The 25,733-nt window shown below is 35.6% G+C and overlaps 1 long non-coding RNA gene and 1 pseudogene across 4 annotated transcripts; both read right to left on the bottom strand.

Annotated features, from left to right (window-relative positions):
• Positions 1-999: 999 nt before the first annotated feature.
• Positions 1,000-6,743, bottom strand: LOC132613846 (uncharacterized). Of its 4 annotated transcripts, XR_009572119.1 has the most exons (5): positions 6,412-6,739; positions 6,030-6,097; positions 3,103-5,419; positions 1,469-1,708; positions 1,000-1,374 (listed from the first exon to the last, which is right to left on the bottom strand). It is a non-coding gene; the product is annotated as an uncharacterized LOC132613846 (long non-coding RNA). The 4 variants fall into 4 exon arrangements; XR_009572120.1 differs by having other exon boundaries at positions 1,000-1,370; positions 1,469-5,419; positions 6,412-6,743; XR_009572117.1 differs by having other exon boundaries at positions 1,469-5,419; positions 6,412-6,742.
• Positions 6,744-17,691: 10,948 nt separating this feature from the next.
• LOC132613845 (serine/threonine-protein kinase ATG1t-like) lies at positions 17,692-24,396 on the bottom strand (annotated as a pseudogene).
• Between the last annotated feature and the right edge of the window lie 1,337 nt (positions 24,397-25,733).

The following is a 25,733-nucleotide window of genomic DNA, read 5'->3' as shown; positions in this document are numbered from 1 at the left end:
AAATATCCTGCTAGTTTAGTTTCGTTTAGGGGTGTCAAAAGGGCGGGCTGGGCTGAAATCAGCCCAATCAAAATGGGCTGAGGTAAAAAATGAGTTGAGCTAACATTGGCCCAAAAGTTACTTGAGCTGAAATAGATTGAGCTGAAATGAGCTAAAAATGGGCTGGGTTACGACCCGCCCAATTTTGACCCAATTTTTTTTTTAAATTGATTCCTTTCTACTAAAATTAATCTGTTTCAATTTTTTTTTTTTTTAAAATTAATCAACTCCATCAATAAACTCATACAACCCAACCTTTATTTGCATTTTCAATGTTATCACTGCAGAGTTGAGTACATTTTCAATTCAAATACTACTTTATATGCTATAATACTAGATTAGGAAGTGACGAACAGCATTGTATTTAAATGAAGTGAATAACATTCTCAAACAACTAAAAAGAACGAATTTGCTAAATCTAACGACCTATAGTGCACATACAACACATTGAAGTTCTAATGCACATACAACACTAATTCTTTGCTAAATCTAACAACCTATAGTGCAGAAATCATATGAAAATATATTTCATTCAGCTCACTCCAGCCAAATTTCTCTAATGCCTCATATTCCAGAGATACATAAGTCAAGAACTAATTCAATTCACTTCCCCAAGAACCAACTTTGACAATGATTTTCCAGAACCCACAAGAAAATAGCAGCAACACACAAATGACTCCCAAAAAAAAAAAGAAAAAAGCAAAAAAATAACACTGGAAAAAAGAAAAAGAAAAATAGAACCCAAGAGAAAATCAGAAGTGAAAATCATATGCCTTTTGTGATCTTTATGTCTCAAATACACTCATGATTTATCATATAAATATGCAAACATATGTATGTTGACATTTCTTTGTTTCTCTAAAAAAAAATGGAACTTGGGTATGTTGAATTTTCACCAACCTGGATATGTTGAATAAAGTGTGGAAGGGGAGAGAGAAAGAGGAAGATGAATAAAGTAGAAGTCTGAAATGACTAAATAATTTAGGGGTTTTCAAAAGTTAGACTTGGCCATATTTCGGTCCAATTTTGGGCTGAAATGGCAATCAATTAAAAAATGGGTTTTGATGAATGGGCTAAAAATCAGCCCAGTGCTAATTATCTTGTACTCAACCCATAAAATTTTGGGCGGGCCATCACGTTTAGGGCCAGAATTGGCACCCCTAGTTTCGTTCTATCACCAGACAAACATATCCCATAATGGTTCCAATCTAACTTTAAACATACTATCAAATATTTCCCGTAAACAAGTACTCTTTTGTCTATTTCTTTTAGCCTTGATACGCAGCATTCCCTTGAAATAAGTGATTCCCAGACTACCAAGTTAATTTTGTCTACCTTGAAATGAAGAAAACAGCATCAGGAAAAAAGAAGGAAAAAAAAAAAAGGGGGGGGGGGGGGGGGGGGGGGGGTTTCAGTTTAGTACTTGTACCTGTGGGGGAGTCGGAAATAAGTGATTAAACTCCTCGGGGATATTCCCTGTGTTCATTCGATATAAGTTTGTTAGCGCATTCAATTGTGATCTCACATCCGCCATCTCTTGTTGCCATTGTGGAGGTGGAGCGCTAGCATTAGTTGAACCCATATAAAAACGACCACCTCGCCTTCATGTCTTATTGAATGCCACAGTTGGAACAACACCCATGCCTAAGCGTCGAACACGACCAGGGTGCTGCGGACCGAAGACCACACCAAGCGCATCATGAGGAGAAATTTCTGTGAGACCTTCTGATCTTTGACTACAGTTCAGGAATTACTCAACTTGTACTAATGGTTATCATATATATTTACTTGTAACTACAGTTCTGATGGATGATTTCAATGCCATAACAGATGTTCATGATAGGACCCAATGGAATAGTGTACAAGAGGTCGAAGTGAGAGATTTCAGGAATTTCATGCCAGATGCTGGAATTACTCAACTCTCAACAGGTGGTAGGGAATACACATGGATCAAGGGCCATATTTTTAGTAAGATTGACAAAGATATCGTAAATGTTGAGTGGATGATGAGAATATCTTTTTTGAATGCTATACCGATGGAGCTCTCTTTTCTGATAAGTCCCCACTGTGTTTAGGACTTAGGGACATTCAAGGAAGGTTGCTAGACCTTTCAAGTTTTTCAACTGGCTAGCTGAGCATAAAGAGTAGCCTTCGTGGTAGTAAAGTAGAAAACAATGAAGGATATCAAGAAAAGTAAAGTAAAACAACAATGAGATTTTTAAAGTAATCCACGCAAGATGATAGTTTGACATCCTCAACTCTATAAAATTACACTGACCTCCCTTCCCAAAGAAAAGGAAAAGGAAAAGGAAGGAAAATAAATCTTGAGACCAAGCAAAAGAAATCCAACCACATCGAAAACTCAAAAGGCAATCACATCTTGATAACTGATGTGATAACGAAATAGTATTACAACAGCAACAGAGAAACATATTGACCAGATTGTACTCTCAAAGATACTAGCCTCGTAAATCATTTACATACAAACTATAAAATAGTAGAAAGTTGAGAGTAACATGAGAATTCATCTTATTTCACACTAATTGATCAGATGATGAAGAACAAATACTCCCAATATCAAGCCAACATGTGTATGTGGAAGATAAAAGAATCTTGCCTACAGAATATGACAGCATAAAGGGCAAAATGTAAAGAAACTGTCCTTTCAATTATAGATATAACAAATGCATGTACATATATCCCAGACTACAGAACATATAGGCTTCTAAGACATTAGATCTAAGAAGATCAATAACTATTAGGCAGGCAATAAAGCTTGAGTACTGCCAAGAATATGTAAAAATAATGGATAGAGAAAGATGTGAAACTCTCAACTTTTAGTAGTATGTGAAACTCAAGAAAATCACCCAAAAAAAAAAAAAAAAAAAGATCTCAAAACTGGAAAACCAAATTCAACCAGAATGAACAGAGAAAGAAACCATGTATGAATCTCAAGAAACTCTAAAAAGAAGAGCACAAAACTGAAAAATAAATTGACCAGAATGAATAGAGAAAGATCCCATGTATGAAACTCTAAAAAGAAGAGCAGAAAATTTTGTTTACCTCTCAGTTAGATACATCCACATCCACCGATGCTGCACTGGTCCCGCAAGTTTTGCTTCGTCAACTAGATGAGAAGTTAAATGAACCATGATTGTAAAGAACGCTGGAGGTAATAACATTTCTAGGTGATTCATGTTGAGAAAATGCCGAGACCAAAGCCTGTCAAGGTCTGAGAGACTTAAGCTTTTAGCACAGAGTTGTCGAAAGAATGAACTCAACTCTATCAACACTGCAGTCACTTAGTCACTTTCTCAGGTAAAACATTACGTATGGCAATTGGTAACAAGTGCTCCATGAGAATGTGACAATCATGACTCTTCATTCCAAACAATTTCCGTTGTTTCAAGTCGACACATCTTGAAAAGTTACTCGAGTATCCATCAGGCATTTTGACATTCTTTAAAGTACGCAAAAACACATCTTTCTTGAATCCATCTTTCTTAGAATTTGATATAGCAAACAAAGATGGAGGATATTTTCAATTCTCATTAACCCAAAGTTCTTTCCTTATACCCATTTCTCTAAGATTTTCCCGAGCATGAAGATTGTCTTTTGATTTTCCAATATCATTAAGTAAAGTATTTAACACATTGTCACAAACAAACATTCTTCTCAATGTGCATAACATCTAGATTATGACGCAACAAGTTAGATTCCCAGTAAGGAAGATAAAAAAATATGCTTTTCTTTCTCCACTGTCTCGATCTATCTTCAACAACAATTTGTCCTCGGGTTCTTTTACCATTATCATTCAATTCAAGTACTTTCCCAAAAATGACATTAGTGCCCTCCACTTGTTTCAAGATGTCTGACCCTGATAATAATATTGGTGGCTCCCGTTGCTCAATTTTCCCATTAAAACGAATACGTTGCAATCTAAATCGATGGCCACTTCTAGGAAAACGACGATGACCCATTAAACACCACTTTCTACTATGCTTCAATCTGCAAGAATCTGTAGCAAAGTTACACGTGGGGCAAGCAAACTTTGTGTATGTGTTCCATCCAGATAAGTTACCAAGCACAGGAAAATCACTAATTGTCCACATCAGAGCTGCTCGCATTTTAAAATTTTCATTCTTTGAAGAATCTAATGTTTGCACTCCGTCGTACCACAATTCTCTCAACTCTTGGATAAGAGGTTGTAAGTACACATCGATGTCATCGCCTGGCATTTGCTTTCCTGGAATGATCATTAAGAGAATAAATGAAATTTGTTTCATGCACTTCCAAGGAGGACGGTTGTATGGGATAAGAATCACTGGCCAAATAATATAATCTATTGACATTGCTCCAAAAGGATTGAAACCGTCACTAGATAGGGCTAGTCGTACATTTCAAGGATCGGCAGCAAATTCAGGGTGAAGTAAGTCAAATGTTTTCCATGCCTGAGAACCCCTAGGATGGCTCATCACTCCATCTTGGTTACCCCCTAAAGAATGCCATCTCATTGACTCAGCAGTTTTAGAACACGACCAATCTTTGCAACCTTGGCTTTAGTGAAAAGTAGCACAAAATCTTTGCAGGTTGTTTCTTTTTATTATTCTTCCACCTAGATGTCTTGCATTTTTTGCATTCTTGCAAGCCTTCGTCTTCCCCAAAATACAATATACAATCATTTGGGCAAGCATGTATCTTGGTGTAATTAAGACCAAGTTTGTTTATGGTTTTCTTGGCCTCATAAAAGGAAATAGGAATCTTGGCATCTTCAAAGGCATCTTTTAACAATTCTAGTATCATACTCATCGCTTTGTCAGTCATCTGGCACAAACATTTTATATGATACAATTTAATTAGGAAGGATAATTTGGATACTTCTTACACCCTTCATATAATGGTTGCTTGCCATCTTCGATCAATTCAAAGAACTTTGCATAATCTTCATTATTCCCCTCAATATGCCCTTCATTAACTATTTCTTCTCTATTTATAGGCTCACAAGACATATCAGGCTCATTGACATCGTTGCTGGTGAACCCAAATGCATCATTAATCATGGTTGCCATTAGGTTTTGGGGTTGCAAAGTATCTTCTATGAAATTTGTGCTCTGAAAAGACTGTGGCGCAGTTGCATTTGATTCTTTCCCATGCATATACCAAAATTTATAATTTTTGGGAAAAGGCTTACAAGTCAAGTGCTCTTCAATTACACCTCTTTCTTGCCACTTTTTAAAGCCACATATCGGACACGGGCATTTAATTACACGCCCATCAATAGACCCGTGCTCGAAACCAAAATCCAAAAATTTTCTTAGCCCATTTTCATATTCAGGTGTGTTTTGTGGTTTGCTAATCCAAGATTTATCAATTGGCATAGCTAGAAAGAACACAGAACGATCCAACTTAAAATTAAAATAGAATCACAATATTAAAATGAAAAAGTTAGTTCAGGACAAAATAAAGCAAACACAAACAAAGAGATGGAAGAAACATAAATTATTTTGGGTGAAGCCTCTTGATATACAACTTTTACGATTGACTCATGTGTCTGTATGTAGAGTTCCTACATACAAACATGAACTCTGTAGAGTTCCTACATACAGACACATGATTCAATCCTTAAAGTAAAAATGATATTTTTTTTCCAGAGAGAACTTTACATGTCATGTCTATCAACAAAAGGAGAAGAAAGAAAGAATGTTGAGGAAAAAATTGTAAACAGAACTTCTTAGTAACCATTTCGCCTATCTAGCTACGTAAAGGAGAAAAGTAAACTAGAATAGTTCACATATTAAATGAAACATGATACAATATATTGACAAAATACTCAATGGTAAATGCAACACATTCCATAGCTTAGCGATTTTCCATAAACAAGCAACATCTAAATCTAAACCAACCAAAAGAGAACCAGAAACATAAACAAAATACGTAGCTTAATTACAAGCTATGGTTCTTATATTCAATAGTGAACGCAGATTTGATACCTATGAAACAGTTTACTGTCGACGTCAATCCCGATAGCTTCACCAGAAATTTTTGATCCCCTGGTTACCTATATGATATTTAGGTTAATATTAGCTAAAAATTATTTGCATACAATCCAAATACGAGATGTTATGTGGAAAAAAAAGGTGAACAAAACTGGCAACCAGAAAAGAGAAACAAATTGGGGAAAATCGCTACGTGAACCCTAAAAATTTCAAAATTTTTACACAGAAACAGAAATTTCAAAATTCCATTCATGCATGAACCCTAAAATCAATTTAGAAGAGGAATCCCAGCTAGGGATTGAGAAGTTATAGCTAACGATCCCAACAACAGCAGAACTGAAAATGGAAATAATTAATGAAAATGGAAATTTCTCACCTAAGAATGTAAATTTCGAAATTTAATGCGAAGATTGTCGATGCTAATGAGTTGTTGCCTATGGAAATATAAGCTAAGAGTGATGGTAGTAGAATGGACAAAAAAGAAAGCTAAGAATGGAATGGAAATAACTTTACTGTATGCTAATTGTTTTTAAGAGTGAAGATAGAGAGAGCGCGCAGAGAATTGTATGCTTAATTGTTTTTAAAAAAAAAAAAAAAAACTATAGCGGCGGTTTGAACCGCAGTAATATTAACGAAAACGCCATTAATTAAAAATTTATTATGGCATCACCAAAACCGCAATATTATATTGCATTTTACTGCCGTTTTATAGAACCGCCTTAATATCTCCGTTTATTTGTAGTGAACGTACCTCTTATAATAGGAGGTAATCTTTTAAGCTTAGTACCTCAAAATAGGGGAAATTGCGTTTTAGGTACCTTTCACATGTAAGGTTTTTTGTTTTTGTTTGAGTCTCTTTTTTGTCTTTTGATATCACTTTTGACTTCTTTTCTTTTTGACATTTTTCAAGGAAGTACTATAATTGATAGTTCTACCGTGTGTAGGCTAGCAAAGTGTTTATGTTAACAAGAAATATTAGATGCAGTGTATAGTTTTTTTTCTTCTAAAAAATTATGCCAAATTATGTTGGTATCGCAAATTCTGAGTATTGGTCCTTATACATGGAAAAGAAAAATGTCGTTGGTGTCTGATAATTTAATCCCTAAAATACTCAAAAGTAAAGAAACGGGGATAATTTAATTGATACGAAAGAGAAATTAAGACAACACAAACCTCAAAAACATCAAAAAGGCGAATGATGTTTGGGTGATCAACAGAAGACAAGAAGGTGAGTTCACCGTCCAAGTAATTCTTGAGTTGGCGAGTGAGCTTAAGTATGACTTGTTAAATAACGCTCTATGCCTACTAGGAGAAAATATTTATGCCAAGTAGCTCATATTTTGAGTTTGTTACCCGGTTTAGCCCATATTGAAACTAAAAGAGCACTGCTCAACACGAGTAAGCTGAACAAAAAAACCCCTAAAACACTCAAAGTAAAGAAAAGGGGATAATTTTATTGATAGCAAAGAGAAATTAAGACAGCACAAACCTGAAAGAAATCAAAAAGGCGAATAATGTTTGGGTGATGAACAGAAGACAAGAAAGTGAGTTCACAGTCCAAGCAATTCTTGAGTTGGCGAGTGAGCTTGTCTCGGTCAATTTGCTTAAGCGTCACCACTTTTCCGGTAGTTCGGTGCTCTGCTTTCCACACTGTTGACGATGACCCACCGCCCAGCTTACACGTCACCGTGTACTCTCCCACCATCAGCTGATCAGCTTCCTTTTAAACTCCTTTTTTGTATACACTCTCTCTGTGTTTTTTCGTTGGCTTTTCTATTAGGAGTAAATATAGAGAAAAGGACATAAATAGTCACTCAACTATATGAGAGTAGGTTCAAAATAGTCCTTTAACTATGCACTTAACGGTTTCGGTCCTTTAAGTTTGCCATAAGTTAACAGAAATGGAACCTTAACTATGAGAGTTGGTTAAAAATATTCTCTTAAGTATGCACTTAACGGTATTGGTCCTTTAAGTTCGCCAAAGTTAACACTTTTAGTCTCCGACAAAATATTTACCGAACTCTGTTTGTTAGATTTGACGAGAACTATGAATAAAAGGGAAAAAATTAGCAAGTACTCACATTTAGAGGTACACATTATTAAAGAAAAGACCAAACACCTCTGGACAAAATCGACGAACCTCAGTTGGTTATAGGGGAAAATCGAGGAAAAACCTACAAACTTGATAATGTCAGAAAATAATGTCTCGGAACATAAAGATCGACGGGCTCTATCGATTAAAACGCAGGAAGTCCATCGGCTAAGTAAAATATACTAGACTCATTTTTACTGAAACCCCAGTATAAAAATAAATACTTTCATTTTAGTGATTTAAAAAAAATAGTTTCCGCACATTTTTCCTCCAAAATAACTGACAGGTGCCTGTTGGTTTTCGTAAAAAACAATAAAAAAAAAAAATGTATCCCTCGATTTTATCCATTTGTTTCCGTCCATCGTTTTTTCGCTTGTTTTTAGTAGTGACAATTTTTGTAGTTTCTGGTATTTCTAATTTATTTCTGAAGTCTGGTGTAGTTTACTTAGCCAGTGGACTCTCTTAGTTTTACTCGACAGAGTCCGTCGGTCTTTGTGTTTCGAGACATTATCTTTTGATATTATCAAGTTTGTTGGTTTTTTCCTTATAACAGACTAATGTCCGTCGGTTTTGTCCTAAGGCATTTGGCCTTTTCTTTAGTAATGTGAATATGAGTTCTCGCTGATTTTTTTTCCCCATAGTTCTCATCAAATCTAACAAATAGAGTTCGATGAATATTTTGTCGGAGGCTTAAAGTGTTAACGTTTAGCGAACTTAAAGGACCAAAACTGTTAAGTGCATACTTAAGGGACTATTTTTAACCAACTCTCATAGTTAAGGGACCATTTTTGTTAACTTGTGGCAAACTTAAAGGAGCAAAACTATTAAATGCATAGTTAAGAGACTATTTTGAACCTATTGTCATAGTTAAGGAATCATTTATGTCCTTTTCTCAGTAAATATAATATTTGGGAAAATTATGGTTTATGTTTTATTTTTAAAAATGACAATTTAGAGAGTGTTTGTATTAACTTTTTAAAAGTAGACCAAAAGCTAAAGGTCATAATTTGGTAATACCCGATTTTTGGCTTTTGACTTATTTTTGTACTTTTTTAGCCTAAAAGTAAGTGCTTAAAAACACTTTTTATCTTTTTCAAACACAGTAAAAAAATAAAAAAGAGCTTAAAATTCAATAAGCACTTAAAATAAGCCAATCCAAACACCCTCTTAGTCCTCTATGAGTCTGAAACCTAAATGACCTAAGAAAAATAGTTTGGAACCAACCTACCCCATAAAAAAAGTTAATTTTCTACCTTTAACGCATGAAATTGTTGTGTTAATCGTAATGGCGCGGTTAAGTCCTTTAGCGCAGCATCGCAACAATTTCTTGCTTTAAAGCTCCTCCTTTAACCTAAGAAATTGATGCGTAAAAGAAGTCATTAAATCTAGAGCAGAACCTCTACTTTCATGCTTCTTCATTCTTTTATCTCCTCCATTTTCAATCTTTTTCTATACTTTGGTCCCCGATAAGTCATGTCTCAATACTTCGAAATGCCAATGTATGATTTAGAACCCGACATTTGTAAGTGCAGTCTATATTGTCTGCTCAAAACATTAAGGACCCCAGAAAATCTGGACCGTCATTTTTGGCGTTGTAAAGTGCCCGAAGTAAAAAAAAAAAAAAAATATATATATATATATATACATACTTTTTATAGAGTTTTTATCACATTATCTACACATTTTACTTTACATAACTGAATTTTCATTTGTTATTTTTATAGCCAAATGGTGGGTGTTAATATTTTCTACGGGAAAATGAAGTTTTCGTGGATAAAACGGTGGTGTCTAAGTTTAAAAAGACTTTGATTGATAGAGATATCGCGACTTCACGACGCAATAGAAATATAGTGAAGTTTAATTTGTAGTTTAAACTTAGGGAAGCCGAAGAAAAAATTGAACTTCTTGAGTTGTTGTTAAAAGAATCGGAAGAAAAAAAAAAGTTGCTTCAACGATAATCTTAGAGACACTCAACGCGAGAGATATGCTTTGAAAGAGAAACTGAAATTTTTGTAGGATCATTTGTGGTCTCTTGTTGTTGTTTGTAATTTTAAAAAAGTCGGATAATGTTAAGCGAAATTGGAAATTGAAGTTGATGGGGGGGGATTTCATTCAATTGAGGGATAATTTTATTAATTTTGATAACGGTAGGGATATAAATAGCCCAACTTTATAACGACAAACAAATTTAGCTAATAAACCAAAGTAGAAACATATTTTATTGGCATAACACATAAATAGGCCCTCAAACTTGACCTCATCTTTTAGAGTCCTCGACTTTTGTGGGTTAAAAAAAATTTGAACCAAAATAACACTTAAAAAAATCCCCAAGTTTCACGCATGACATTCGTGCGTGAAAGAGGGCAGAAAGCTGCCCCTCCTCCTTCCCCACCACGGTCCCCCCAATTGTTTTTTTAAATGACCCGCCATTAAAGGCGATTTTAGTGGTCCCCAAGCCCTTAAAACGTCATTTTCGTGTTGTTTTTCAATTCAAAGTCAATATTGTTGGTATATTGAAGTGTAGGAACAAGTTTCTAAGGTTGGATTTCGGAATAGAGCGGTGTAGAACTCATTTCGAAAACTCAAAAGAAGCTTCAATCTAGGTATTTCACTACGAATTTTCTATTACATTATTAACTATATTATTACCCTAAGCATGATTATTGCGTACTTGTTGTGAATTTCAAAAAAAAAAAAAAAACTTTTGCGCATTTCTTTTTGCGTTATTGGGGTTGTTTGGGACTGCCCCGTTTTTATTTTTATTTTATTTTTTTATTTGTTCATTTGTTGTTAATTTTTTAATTATTTATTAATTGTTTACTTAGTATTTTTTAATTGTTAGATTAGCTATTTCAATTGTTAGACTAGCTAATTATTTATTTAGTTTTTTGTGAAACCAATTGTTTATTTGTTAATAATTTGTTACTTGTTTGATTAGTTAGTTAATTGTTTATTTATTAAATATATGATAGTGATTTGTTACTTGTTTGATTAGTTAGTTAATTGTTTATGCTAATTGTTTTGCTAGCTAATTGTTAATTATTTGACTTATTAATTATTAGGATTGAAAACCCTTAGTTTAGGATTAAAGACCCTTAGTTTAGGGTAAGGCGTGGGAGGTTGTCACGACCCAGCCCCGTGGGCCGCGACTGGTGTCCTATTTGGACACCCAAACAGACTTACGTACCAGATTGACATATCAAAGGTTTATTCAAACTTAACATACGTTATTTTAAGCAGATACTGGAACCAATTACCATCTTAAGCGGTCGCCCGTACAGAAACATCATATCAAATCCGATAGGCTAGCGAAATACACATCGCCCAAACATACACACATGTACAAACAAATGGGCCGTTTTGGCCATAATAGCAAACGGGACCGCATTAAGACGCAGATCATAATCACAAACGAACAAATATGACCCATGACCCACATATATGTCTACAGGCCTCTACAAAACATAACAGAAAACATATGACGGGACAGGGCCCCGCTGTACCCAAATAGTCATATATACAGAACATGTATAACCGAAGGTATGTACCAAAAATATGAGCTCCGGATCAAAGGGAGTACTCCAAGTGGCAGAATATATATCCTATACCGGAGGATCACCAAAACGAACGTCTGTACCTGCGGGCATGAAACGCAGCCCCCGAAGAAAGGGGGTCAGTACGAAATATGTACTGAGTATGGCGAGGTCTCGGGAACCGTAACACATCATACTGCTGAATATAACATAGTGCGCACGATCACAAAACCGGCCCGGGATCCGGCGAACGATATCATAGTACGCCGTATATAAGCAGTACCCGGCCCTATGGCGAGGTCTCGGGAACCGTAACACATCATACTGCTGAATATAACATAGTGCGCACGATCACAAAACCGGCCCGGGATCCAGCGAACGATATCATAGTAGTAGGCACGAGCAGAGTAGTGCGGAAACCACATGCATATAAAAAAATAAATTTCAAAACTCGATGAACAAATATATTTACTGCATCCAAAGGCTCAGAAATCAGTTTCGGATCAATCGGAGTTAGTATACGAAAGTTACTAACTTTTGAAGTACAGAACTTTCTAAAAGCGTTTCAGAAGCTCTTTTCGGAATTTTAAGTGACATTCATATTAGGGGAACTTTCAACCATTACTATGGAGCAAATCAAATGGAGCCTTTAAGATCATATGTATGTATCAAAATATATGTATCCAAAACTTTAGCCATATCAAATGTTTTTCGGACATCATTATGGATCACATAATCATACTAGGAAACTTGCGGATAACATTATGGATCAAATCAAATGGGGACTTTAAGACCATATTTTCATATCGAAATATTCATCAAAGGCCTTAGTCTTCTCGTTTTTCTTTCTTTCGAACAACATCCGGAACATAACAAATAGGATCTTTGAACATCATAAAATATGTATCCAGCCATATGGAATAGCTTATGGAGGTCAAAGATGTTAGCCATCCTAGTGGCTCTAAGAATAAGATTTTCTTTAGGAGCATACTTATACGTTATTTGTTCATTCCAAAAAGGTCATGCCAAAAGAAAGAAAGGTAGGCTTTACATACCTCAATCGCTCGCTAACCAAATCCCGACTCAAGTCTCGGGCTCTCCAATGTCTACAATAATATTATCAATTACCAAATATTACCTACAAGTACTTAGAAATCCAATTCTAACTAGTACTTGTCTACAGAAATTTCGGCAGCATCTCCCCTGTAAATTCAACATCCCCGAGAATTTAACTCGGCCAAATTCATCAACAACCATACCAACAATACCAACAACCATAATAATAGTCATCAAGAATCAATTTAAACGCATTCTAACATTAATGACTTTCTTCTCTACATAGCGTATCATATTCAATTCAACTACGTCTTTTCAAGCCAATATCACCATTTACATATTCATTTCCTAGCTCAAGATTATTCAAACATAATTCCAAGGACATTTCAAACAATCTACTCAACATTCCGACAATCCCACCAAAACCATACCTCACCCGAAACATCCAATCTTCGACACGAACATTCACAACGCATTTTTATCCTCCAATTTCATCAACAACAATCATTTATACTTTAGCAATTCCATTCCCATAATTACATAAGACCATAATAAAATCATATGATTTCCTACAACAACTTAACAACCAATTTTCATGCCAACATAAACTATTTGCCTTCCATTTACATCACAAGGGTCACAACAACACAATTTAACATAATAAATAAAATTTGTTCATCCTTCTCCATCAACCACCCTACACGGACACACACACACATACCCACAACACACAAATTTCCTACTTTACATTCATTTCCATATACTACAATATATATATAATTCTTCCAAGACAAAAAGGATAGAATCTTTACCTTTTTCTTCAAATTCTTCACTTGATAAAAAAAGTACTTTCTTGCCTCAAAATTTATATCCCGTTGAAGAGGGTCTTGAGCTTAGTAGGAATACTAAAAAATTATGATTTTTGGATCAAAGATTGGTGGGCTAAATTTTTTTCCTTTTCTCCTTGTGTTGGCCGAATGGCCCTTTCTTTTTGTGCTCTCAACTCCCTTTCTCTTGAACATTCTAGAGTGAAGACAAATAATGGCCCCTTTTACCTATTTATAACTTGGATTAAATTCTTTAAATGGGCCTTGGGCCACTCACCCTTTGGCCGGCCACCTATTGGCATTTTCAAGCCCAATGAAATTTTTTTCTCTCTCTTCTTTTATTTCAAGCCCATTATTTCATGACAAATTTTTGTAACTCATGAAAACTGTTTTCCAAATTTCCAAATTTGCCCTTAGCCTTCCTCAATATCCCGCATCAATATATTTCAAGAACAACATATATATAAAATAAGATCAAAATATTGCTTCATCTCTCACTAGTCACAATTATTTCACATTATCCAAATGTGTGAAATTACGGGATATAATAGAGGTAGTGAGGGTGGGGTTGGTGGTAGGGGATGGGGGGGTAGTGGGGAGGGGGGATGGGAGTGGGTGGTGTGGGGTAGGGGTTGATGGTGGGGTTGGTGGTGGGAAGTGGGGGTGGGTGGTATAGCGTAAGGGTTGGTGGTGGGGAGTGGGGAGTGGGGATGGGTGGGATTGGGGTTGGTGGTGCGATGGGGGTGGTGGGGAGGGTGGGTAGGTGGTGGGGTGGGGTTGGAGTGGAGAACCGGTGGGGGTGGGGTTGAGGTGGAAGGTTGGGGCTGGGGCTGGGGCTGGAGCTGATGATAGAAAAGTTTCATACAAAAATACCTCTTAATGATATTAAGACTTGGTTCAAGATTTTAATGATTAAGACATATTCAGACCCAATAAGTGCTTAGATCTTAATGCAAACAAATGCACTTAATGGCTTAAGGTCTGAACCATTCTGATTCAGACCTCCAATGCGTGCAAACAAATGAGGCCTTAATGATTAAGACCTATTCAGACCCAATAAGTGCTTAAAACTTAATGCAAACAAATGCACTTAATGGCTTAAGGTCTGAACCATTCAGATTCAGACCTCCAATAAGTGCAAACAAAGGAGGCCTAAGAAGGTCCTTATGGAAATTTTGGATGCTGGAAACAGAGTCAGCCTGCCCTCTTTTATGATTGAACACATGGTGAAGGTTGTTAATACTAAAGACGGTGTACATGGACTTTCCCATGGATTCTTACTAACAAAAGTGTTTAAACACTGTAAGGTTGCTCAGGGAAATGCCACCAAAGGAATCAAGAAACAGATGTTTTCTCTGGGCATGTTAGAAGAATGTGAAATCATACAATACCTAAGAAAGGAGGAGCGAGATGTATTTCCACTATTTCGCGACTGATTGAGGCAAACGATAAAGCTCTAGCAAATATAGAGATGCTGAAGGTTGAAAATGCTGTGGTAAAGACTGAAAATGCAAATCTGAAGAAAGACATGGTCCTAATATAGTGCTGAAGGCCGAGAATGCTGAGCTAAGAGAAGACAATGCCAGACTAAAGAGAAAGGTTGAGGAGCTCCAAGAAACACTATTGGCAGCACATCATGCAGCAGATGCTAGAGTGGACATACTGATTGTAGCTCTCAACTCCAACAAACCAGCCACCCATTGACTCTCTCTTCGCTAAACCAAGTTCTTGATCGCCCTGTTCCTAATCCTACTGTCTTTTCTTTTTGGACTGTAATACTGACAATGTTTTTGGGGACTTTGTTATGTATGTTTATGCATGTCTTGACTGCGTTGGTCTTATTAATGGCAGATATCTCTGACTTATGCATATGTTTTTCCTTAATTTATGCCTTGTTGCTTCTAATTTCATTCATTCTAATCCCTTTTCAATGATGCCAAAAGGGGGAAGATAAGTGATGATAATGATGAACTGATATAATTTGATTAACTATGTTTAAGTGGCGGCTAATTGATAATTGTTCTTAAAAGTAAAGTAGATGGATCACATGTTGTTAAAGGCCGAATCGACAGGGGGAACCTAGTCTCAAGATGGAAGACTGAGTTGATGTTAAACCTGGTCTCCATTGAGCCTGGAAGATAATCCGCAGGGGGAATATGACATGTTCTTCAAAGTGCTGATAAAAGATGAAGAATGTTGACTTGCTTTCATTGCTCAACCAATCCGCAGGGGGAATATGACATGTTTTTCAAAGTGCTGATAGAAGATGAAGAATGTTGACTTGCTTTCATTGCTCAACCAGTTGCTGAAGCTGACTATGCAAGGGTACCTGGTCCCCAGGGAGAATATCATGCACAACAAGTTTATCATCATCAAAAAGGGGAAATTGATGAGTTACGACATTTCATAGTTTTGATGATATGACAAACAAGCAAGGGACCAGGTTCTCCACTGGTTTCCATGAGAGCAGCACAGCACAACAACAGCTATAAAGCTGTTGCATTGTTCACGCAAACTGCAATAGAACAACTGTATGTCTGCCAAAAGACTAAGGCCTCTGTAAGGTCACTATCCATGGTCACATGTTCCTCACATGCTCATTGCTTGGCCTCATATATATATATATATATATATATATATATATATATATATATATATACACACACACACACACACACACACACATACAACATGTTGGGATCTTTTGACCTAGGCACTTGAAAAACAAAAAAAGGGCAAAATCTTTACAAGTACAGCCGCCACCTTTCTCAAGGTGCTCTAAAGTGTAAAGCCTCAACGAGTCGAAGGACCAGATCCCAGAACTGAAGATACTTTAAGTCCTTAGGTTTGTTGACAAAACCTACATTCCCTTCGGAAGGGCTGTTTGTAGGTATTCTCTTGTTCTTAGTTTCCAAAAGGTGTGTTAACACTTTGCTAGAGTTAGTCATTGTGGTTTGAATTCTCAAGGGATGCCCTTGAGTAGTACATTAAGATTGTACCACAGTCTAAGTGTATTAGTCTCTCGGCCTAGAGGAGAGAAAAGGGGTAAAGGTTGAGAAGTTGTTTGTGAAGGGAGATTAGTGGTCTAGATTCACCTACAGCTGAGGTGTTGTGAGGGGTAGAGTTAGGAACTAATTTCAAGGACAAAAACTTGTAATCTTACACTTTGCTCAGTCTAGTGAAGTTGAAATCCTACCGGTGTAGGTTGTGGTTTTTAATCCCTTGAGCAAGGAGTTTTCCACATAAAACATCTTGTCTTATTTTATCTTTCTGCACTTAATTGTTAAACAGTTCAGGGACCTGGTCCGCTAGACTGTTTTAGTGGACGCTGTTATACCCCATTTTAACCGGGTCAAAGCGGAGTACGACATATTGATGATTCCTATGTTATTTAACTTAAAGAGTCGCCACCTAATTATTTTAATGGTGAATTAGGACACCGAATTATTAACTAAGATAAAACTAAACTAAACTCCATTTTTAAAGTCTTACGAGCCTGATAAATTCTAGATAAGGGTTCTAAATATCCTAGTGGGAAGGTGTTAAGCATCCATTAGAATACATTAAATACGGTTACCGACCAAACTTAGGTTAACTAAAATTAAGCTTTGAGAATTTTGTTAAGACACAGATGCTATATCCTCGTTGAAAAGAAGAATATATATATAATTACGTCATTGCAAAACAAAATGAACTCTTGATTTTAAGAACTTAACCTATACGGATATTTGAAACAAAAGTGGGCGAAGATTTGAGAACGTCATTTTTTTAAGCAAAAATAAGCTCTTTAACTTTTTAAAAGACTATACAAAGGAAAAATTAATTATAGAAAGATTTACTTCAAAATAGAAATGGGTTAATCTTTTAGCTCATATCAAACTCGGTTTTGCTTGCCGAAAAAGAAAAGCTTCCCGGTAAAACTATAAGTTGAAAATTTATGTCAAAAAAGAATGTTCAATGATTCTCAAGCTCTGATTTGTGTCAAAAGCATTCTAAAAAAAATGACCCAGTGATATGAAAAATATTTCATTTGATTGCTTTTTCCATGGTTGCATCTCCACATTAGAACTTAGATAGTTATTTGTTCAAAGGAAAAATAAAGTTCAACGGATATTTATTTAACGATTAGCATTTCTAAACCATGATCATGTAGAAAATCAACTTTTAATTATCTCAAAGGAAGCTGCCCAAGTTCAAAAAGTCAGTTTGCAACAAGCTTAAAAATGAACGTCGTCTTCTTCTTCTATGCAATACTACCAGTGAAATAAAAAAAAAAGCCTACCAATATATACCTAAATTCTCAAAACATTGAAAACATTATAAATATTATAAAGGACTTCTAAAAAAAAAAACTACCGGTTTCCCCTTATATCAACTATTATTTCTAAGTTAATACCAGTATTGGTCCTATACTCAATATTAAGAGGATCACGTTAGAAACATTACTAAAATAGCAAGGTTATGACCGATCAAATAAAAGAGAACTAAGATAGAGGATTCCCCTGCTCCCATTTCATTTTTCAATTCGGATGGGAGAGGGCGAGGAACTGAATAATGAGTGATGATAACTTCGTTATCCCTTTTCGACTCCGTTCGAATGCATAGAGCGATAGATACTTGACAGGGCGAAATGCAAGTTTTCCTTGATCTAACGGGAATATCGAGTCTCATTTGAGACTCCTCGCAACTCCAGATGTCATGTAAAGAAGAAACCAAAAAAAAAAAGAGAGAGAATTAGAGCAGCGACATGATTTTATAATAGACAAGATTTTATAATCGACAACAAACGTAAATAAAGTACTGTAAAAGTCACTTAACTACAACATGTTGAACCAAACTTTAGACAAATATTTTACACTTCATACCTACTGGAAAAATATGATTCGGTTCATAATCTACAAAATATAAATACTCAAGCAAACGCTATTATTCAGAAAATAAGCTCCTTCCTTTTGCATTTTTAACACTTAGACGAAAGAGAGAACAAAAAAAAAATGATTACAGTTTCAAACATCCTTCTCTAAACCATAGCAAATTGTTTTATGAATTGTACACCATATTAAATCCTAGCTACAACATCCATATTCTAATACGGACAACAACTAAGTCACACACAGAATATTTTTTGAGTAAGTAGCAATTTCCTATAGGCATGGTTGTAATTCACAAGAAGACAACATAAGTCATGATCTTTTAAAACAACATGAGTTTAAAAAAAAGCACATGATTTTATAAATATATGATCCGTAAAACCATGACCTCAAAATGAAGGACAATATCTTGAAACTTAAACATCATCAAGGACTACCATTCTTCATGGTATTTAAAACCAAAAGCAGCAAGAAACAGCAGCTAATGTTACGGCCACCAGAGAATTTATTCATGTAAGTAGTTTAGTCAGCTTCTTATTATTATTGTTATTATTTTTTTCGATCAACACACTCAAACCAACTGCACAATCCCTTCGAGATTTCTGTACAGAAACAAACTTTAAATCGTGTTTTCTACATGGGAACTAATTAATAAACTGTAAGTCACATATACGAATAAACAAACGTTTGTTAAAACCAAAACACAATAAACAGGGGGCAGAAATAGAAAGTTACGGACCTTTTTATGGCGTAGTGAACTGAGGCAGGGGTCCACAGATCCACCGGACTACAGACTTTGCTCACGAACAAAGCGACACAATCAAACAAAAGAAATCTATGCTGCAGCTAAAAGTTGACAGAGATCTAAAAGGAGAGAAAGGGGCAATGTAATCTGATGTGAATTTTTATATTTTTGAAAGATAAACGGTATGAAACAGAAAGTAATTTTTTGAAGCTTGGAGAGGGAGAAGTAGCCGCAAAAACTTGTGTCCGAAATGGACTCAAAGCAAGTATTTATAGGGCGAACTTAGGGTTTGCACAGATTTTTTGGGCAGGATTTCTTGGTCAAAGCTCCATTCAAATCCAAACGTTAGGATGTTTTGTATGTCATCGGATCAGAAAAAAAAAAGAAGAAGGAAGAAGACGAAATCCATTAAAGCTCTTGTACTAAAAGGGCGAAAGAAGAAATGATAAAGAAAATCAAGTTTGAACGTACCAATTAAAATTAAAGCTTTGGCCACGAGGTGTTCAGGGTCTTGCCAAAGGGAAAAGAAGCTGATCTCACTAAGGTGACAAAGGGAAAGCGGAATCCACGTATAAACACTGATGATTATACTGGTGAGCACTTCTGCTCATTGAGATATCCGGATATTTTTGACCTTTAACCGAAGCTCTCATCTCCCCCTTTCATCTATCTTCAAAAAGTCATGTTGACAAAACTCTTTAAAAGAGATCCATTTCTCTGCAGATATAAGGAGATTTATCAAATGTTAATGAGGTAGGAAGACAATACAAATGTTATTGGAAACACAAATCTGCAAACCGGGATCGATAGACAATAGTCTTGAGCACAAGTCAACACAATCCGGGTGCAACTGAGGAAGAATCGGCTCAGAGAAAGGAAGACGTAGAGATGCCTTGATATTCTGAAGTATCTATTTTTTTTCCCCTAAAACATAAATAATTGAAGATGGCGAAGTAACAAACACAGGAAGGCCTTTGCATTGGAAAAATGCTATTACCTGAACACTAGTTCTACCGCGGAAGGGAGGGTAACCATTAAGTAGTTCGAAAAGAAGTGAACCAAGACTCCACATATCAACCTATTCAGAAGAAAACGTGTCAGTTTGTCTCATTTGTGTAATAAACATAGCTGTTAATTGATTCTTAACTTGTCATCATATTTTTTAAATTGTAAAATTTCTGGAGCCATGTAAAAAGGGGACCCACACACTGTTTCTGCAAGGTCGTTCGGATTTAACATTCTGTTCCTAGAATAAGAAGATAATGAGATTGTAAATGATGCCAAGCACCAGTTTGGAAATTCCATATCACGTTTCTTTACCTTGAGAGACCAAAATCAGCAATCCTAAGAATCGGGTCATTCTCCATACTAGATAACAGAATGTTCTGAACCAGAAATGAATTAATTGAGAACTGTATCAGACATAAAAATAAATAAATAAGATGAACATCAAGCTTTTTGAGCATAAGTATTCAAAGGTGAACAAATTTCAACAAGACAAAAACAAGAGAACAATGATGAATAGAACCTTTTTTTTTTATAAAGCAATGACAATAGAAACTTGCAAAAAACAAAAGCAAAAAGATTACCAGATTACCAAGTAAAAAATTGTAATTCATGTGGCCCCTTGTAGATTGATTATGCCGCTGTACTAAATTTTTGTAGGGTCTGTGTTAGGAGACTCTTTATTCATTCCTTATCATAGATATCTGATGCTATTTTCCTTCTTATTAGGACACAATTCCTACTTTAGGCATTTTCATGCTTCCTTATTCCTTTTTCACCGTATCTCAAGAATTAGGCCCTACTTTTATCTCTCAAACTTCCTTTCTCCTTCTCAATATCATTTCCAAAGTTAACATGTTTTTCTTTTAATTACAAAAATGAAGTACCCCCTAGCATTTGTAAATTACATGTACATCACACACATTACCTAAAAAATCTGATAGAACTAAAAGTTTTAGCAATTCAAAGTTTGTTTATTTTATGCATGTTCACCAGTATTAGCCACACTTCATTAACAACGGCCTTTAGGTTTTGTTGCATAAGACCAACCTAAAAAATCCCGTGCTGGAAGAAGCTAAACCCAGTTAAAAAATCTAGATTGTGCGTATTGAAATGTATTCAATTTATGATCATAAGAAACAAAAACTTATACCTCTGGCTTCAAGTCACGATGGATGATTTGGTGCATGCTTAGTACCTCTAGGCCAGCTCCTACAATATTGCAACCAGAATAGCATCAGTTGTACATGAATTGAGCAAGGAAGTCGTGATAAGAAAAAGAAAGAGTGAAAAAGAATTCTAAACAAAAAATTACCAATCTGTTTCATAAAATTTCTAGCTACACATTCTTGAACTCTGCCATGAGTCCGAATGTAAGAAGCCAGATCCCCTCCAGCGCAAAATTCCAAGACAAGGAAAATAGAGTTTTCAGCCTGAGGGATAAAGCAGTCTTCTCAAATTAAGAACTGAGGGAGAAGAACAGTACTAGAGCTTCTGATTGCCATGATTTGATCTTTAGGTCAGACACAGAAGTCATACAGTGAATGATTTTTGCACTAAATCTTCTGCCTAATAAATATCAACTTTTGCAAGCTAAACATAAACAAGCCATACACTGACGCATGTCAACAAGACCTTCAAAACTACACCATCCAAAACCCAAGGAATAAAGTTTATAGGGTTAAAACTTTTACTGTATCTAGTGCATTAACTATGAAGCACTAAATTACGTCCGACCAAAAGCTATGACCAAAAATACCTCTTACTTTCTGGAGTGAGTGGATTTCTTAAGGGGTCGCCCAAACTAAAATCATCATATGATATGGACTGGAGGTGGTAGTAATAGTAGTAGTAATAGTAGTCATATTCTATGAGATATTATACACCAAAAGCAAGATACACATACACCCCGTCTTAAATGCAGCCCGTCTTAAATGCAGCCTTTCGCTACTTTAACACTGTTTGCAATTGAAATGAAGCTATTCTTTAATTCATCTACCTGGACTAGCTGGCTGGGACAACTTTCAGCCACTATTTGATAATAAAATTTCAATTCATCATCAACATAGCAAATATTAAAAAATCACATGCTCGGAGTACAATACCATGCACAAAACCTTCCTTCTGGACAATTTTCTTTAGATACTATGCACCCAATATTTTTTTGAGAAGAGATATTATGCACCCAAATTAATTTTTCGACTTGCCGACTAGCACCTTCCTGAGATGGTTGCTCTTTCAGAAACCTTATCTTTCTTTATAAAAAGGTACCACCACTTTTAGACTGGGTTTATCTCTTTTTTCACAAAATATTATCCATCCCTTTCTCATTAAAAGTTTGAAAAAAGAAACGGAATTTCCCTTTCTATTCTTTGAAAAGTTTAAAAAAAAAAAATCCCTACAAATTAAGCCGATGAGTGTGCGCAAATTATCTAATGTATCTAGAGAAATTTCCTGAGTCAGTTTTCTTACTTCTTAGCAGTTAACCCTTGTTCCCCCAGTATCAATACTTGAGCCTATATGCTCAATTTGTCAGAATCCTAAATTAAGATAATTGTTCAATAGAGCAAAAGTATGGTCACTAGATAGCTAAAAGGGAAAAAGCAGAGCGAGCTCTCTTGATACTGTAACATGGTCTAACACATAAAGAGAAGAGTCTAAACATGAGTAACAAATATTTTCAATTTCTGTTGCTTCAGCTATCTGCATAGACACTTCAAGTCTCACATGTACACAGAAACTAAGCATACACACTACCAATAACCCAAAGAAAGAATGAGAACCTACATATGTGGCACTTTGGCATGAGCATGCTAGCTAATCTATTTCAACTTAGCTAAACAACCGTGAATAGTTTATCCACTAAATACACACTGGTTACACACTTATTCCAACTACAGAACTGATTCAACATAAAAAACAGATGAAATCAGGTCACAAAGCTCATATCATACAGGCCCACAACACAAACACACCCTTGGGACACAACAAGAATTGAATATAAACCACTAATGTAGTTAGTGTCCATTTCGTCACACAAGAACCAAGTATCCTGCAGAAAAAAATTGCATAATCGTAGAAAAAGATAGACCTTTTAATTTCTACACTTTTTGGATTATAGTTGACAAAAGAATATTAACCACAAATTTAAGTTAGATGAAAAAACATTCAGTATATTCTGTAGTGTTCAACTAATATTATTACGCCCTCCGTCCCATTTTCTGTGAAGGTGTTACTATTTCAGGGATTCAAAAAGTTTTTTCTTTGACTACAATTTTCCCAAGCTATTTAAAAATATTTGAAATCATTAAGTATGGTACTTTCCATGTATTTCTCAAACATATACATTTTTTTTAAAAAAAAAATTAAAGATTTTTTTTTTGATAACCGTAGTGTCCCAGCCAGCTTGCGCACACTTCGACTAAATCCACGGGATACCTGTCACCTCCCACCAGCACCAAGTACCAGGTAATTCTGTCCACCACGGCTAGGGCAGATAGGAAGAATCACCTAGTGTTTTTGTCTCAACTGAGCTTTGAACCTAAGGCCTCATAGTTCTCAACTCATTTCATTGACCACTAGGTCACACCCTTGAGTGCTTACCCGAATATACCAAATATTAAGTGTTTTGACCTCCGCACTCGGAACCCCTCCACATAATTGGAACAGAGGGAGTATTATTCTTGGATAACTGAGAAACCAGCTGTTTCCCTCTTGAAACTCGACGAATATTACCCTTGGGATACCTTTTACCCTTCTCCACTTACACCTACACAACATAGCCATGCTAACCAAAGCCATCGGGGGCTATTTTCATTTTTATAAGACTTGCAGATATGTATAAATATTATATATCCAAGTAAAGAATTTATTCACTCCAAAATTCCATCAAAATAGTTTTAGGAAACCTTAAAGCAATTTGGGACTGAGAAAGCATGGGTAAGTGAAAAATATAAGGAAATGGGGATAATTTTATTAAATACCAACGAGAAATTAAGACAGCACAAACATGAAACACATCAAAAAGGTGAATGATGTTTGGGTGATGAACAGAAGACAAGAAACTAAGTTCACAGTACAAGCAATACTTGAGTTGGCGCGTCAGCTTGTGTAGGTTGATTTGCTTCAGCGCTACCACTTTTCCGGTTGTTCGGTGCTTGGCTTTCCACACTGTTGACAATGAGCCACCGCCGAGATGACACGTCAGCGTGTACTCTCCGATTGTTAGTTGATCACCTTCCACCAATATTTTTTCTATTATTTCGTCAAAGCTCCTCTTCTGGAAGATTTAACTTATGGTGACAAAAAAGTCTTATAATTAAAAATGGTGACTTTGACCAGCCAAGGTCAAATTTGTCTTAAAAGTGTGATTAACTTAAATTGAGATTAAATTATAATTTTTAAAACTTATAATTTTTTACAAAATACACAAAAGTCCATACACATTATACAAAAACTTCTTCCAACCCACACACATTATACAAAAACTCCTTCCAACCCATTTCCCCCACGACCCCAACTACTTCATTTTATTTCAAAAAAAAAAGAGCATTTCTTCAGTTTCTCTCTCTCTCCGTTGCTGCTGTTCAAAATCGGTGATCAGTGACCACCATTGTTGTTGCTCGTTCCTCTCTCTCCCTTGCTGCTGCTGCTGCTCATTTTTCTCTCTCTACATTGCTGTTGCTTGTCTAGTCATTCTCAGGTAAACTTTTTTTTTTTCACTTGGTTCAAAAGTAAGGGTTTTGAAATCAGAGTGTGAAAATGATGATTTTAGTTAAAGAAGATGAAGAAGAGCATGGGTTTTTCTTGAATGTTATTTGTTTTGTTGTAGTTTCGTGTATTTGTTGCACTTGTTGGGGTTTGTGAGTTTGTAAATAGTGGTTGTGGTTGTGAAATTATGGTTTTTGGTGCTGTTTTTGTTCTTTTTCTCTTTGTTATTTCGAAAAAAAAGACTTGCAATTTTGTTGATGTTTTCCAACAACTGAGGTTACCTGTTGCAGCAAATTCAACACTTGTTTGACAGTTGCAAACATCTGCTGAGGTTGCATGGTTTTGGTGTATTTTGTTTAAGTTGTGAGTGAGATTTGTGATGGTTGTGTGTTTGTAGTGAAATATAGATGTTTTGTAGTTAAATTTAGATATTTTTGCTGTTGTTATTGCTGTTGCAGCAAATTCAGCACTTGTTTGACAGTTGGAAACATCTGCTGAGGTTGCATGGTTTAAAAAAATCCTATTTGGTGTATTTTGTTTAAGTTGTGAGTGAGATTTGTGATGGTTGTGTGTTTGTAGTGAAATATAGATGTTTTGTAGTTAAATTTAGATATTTTGCTGTTGTTGTTGCTGTCATGCTATGGTTTAGGAAAAGTTTTGATTTTATCCAACAGCTGCTGGATAAAATCAAAACAATTGTTGAGGTTTTTGCAGTAACTGAAACAATTGTTGTAGCATATTAACAAGCTGTTGTAAAAAATCAAAACAGTTGCTAAGCTGTTGCAACTGTTTTTCTATTTCCAACAGATTAAGATTCTGGTGCAACAAGTAATAAGTTGTTGCAACAACTTAGTATTTT

The sequence above is a fragment of the Lycium barbarum genome, chromosome 10, assembly GCF_019175385.1.
Source record: "Lycium barbarum isolate Lr01 chromosome 10, ASM1917538v2, whole genome shotgun sequence".
In the NCBI taxonomy this organism is placed as follows: Eukaryota; Viridiplantae; Streptophyta; class Magnoliopsida; order Solanales; family Solanaceae; genus Lycium; species Lycium barbarum.
The sequence above is the reverse complement of the archived record's forward strand: the minus strand, read 5'-3'. Positions and strand labels throughout refer to the sequence as shown.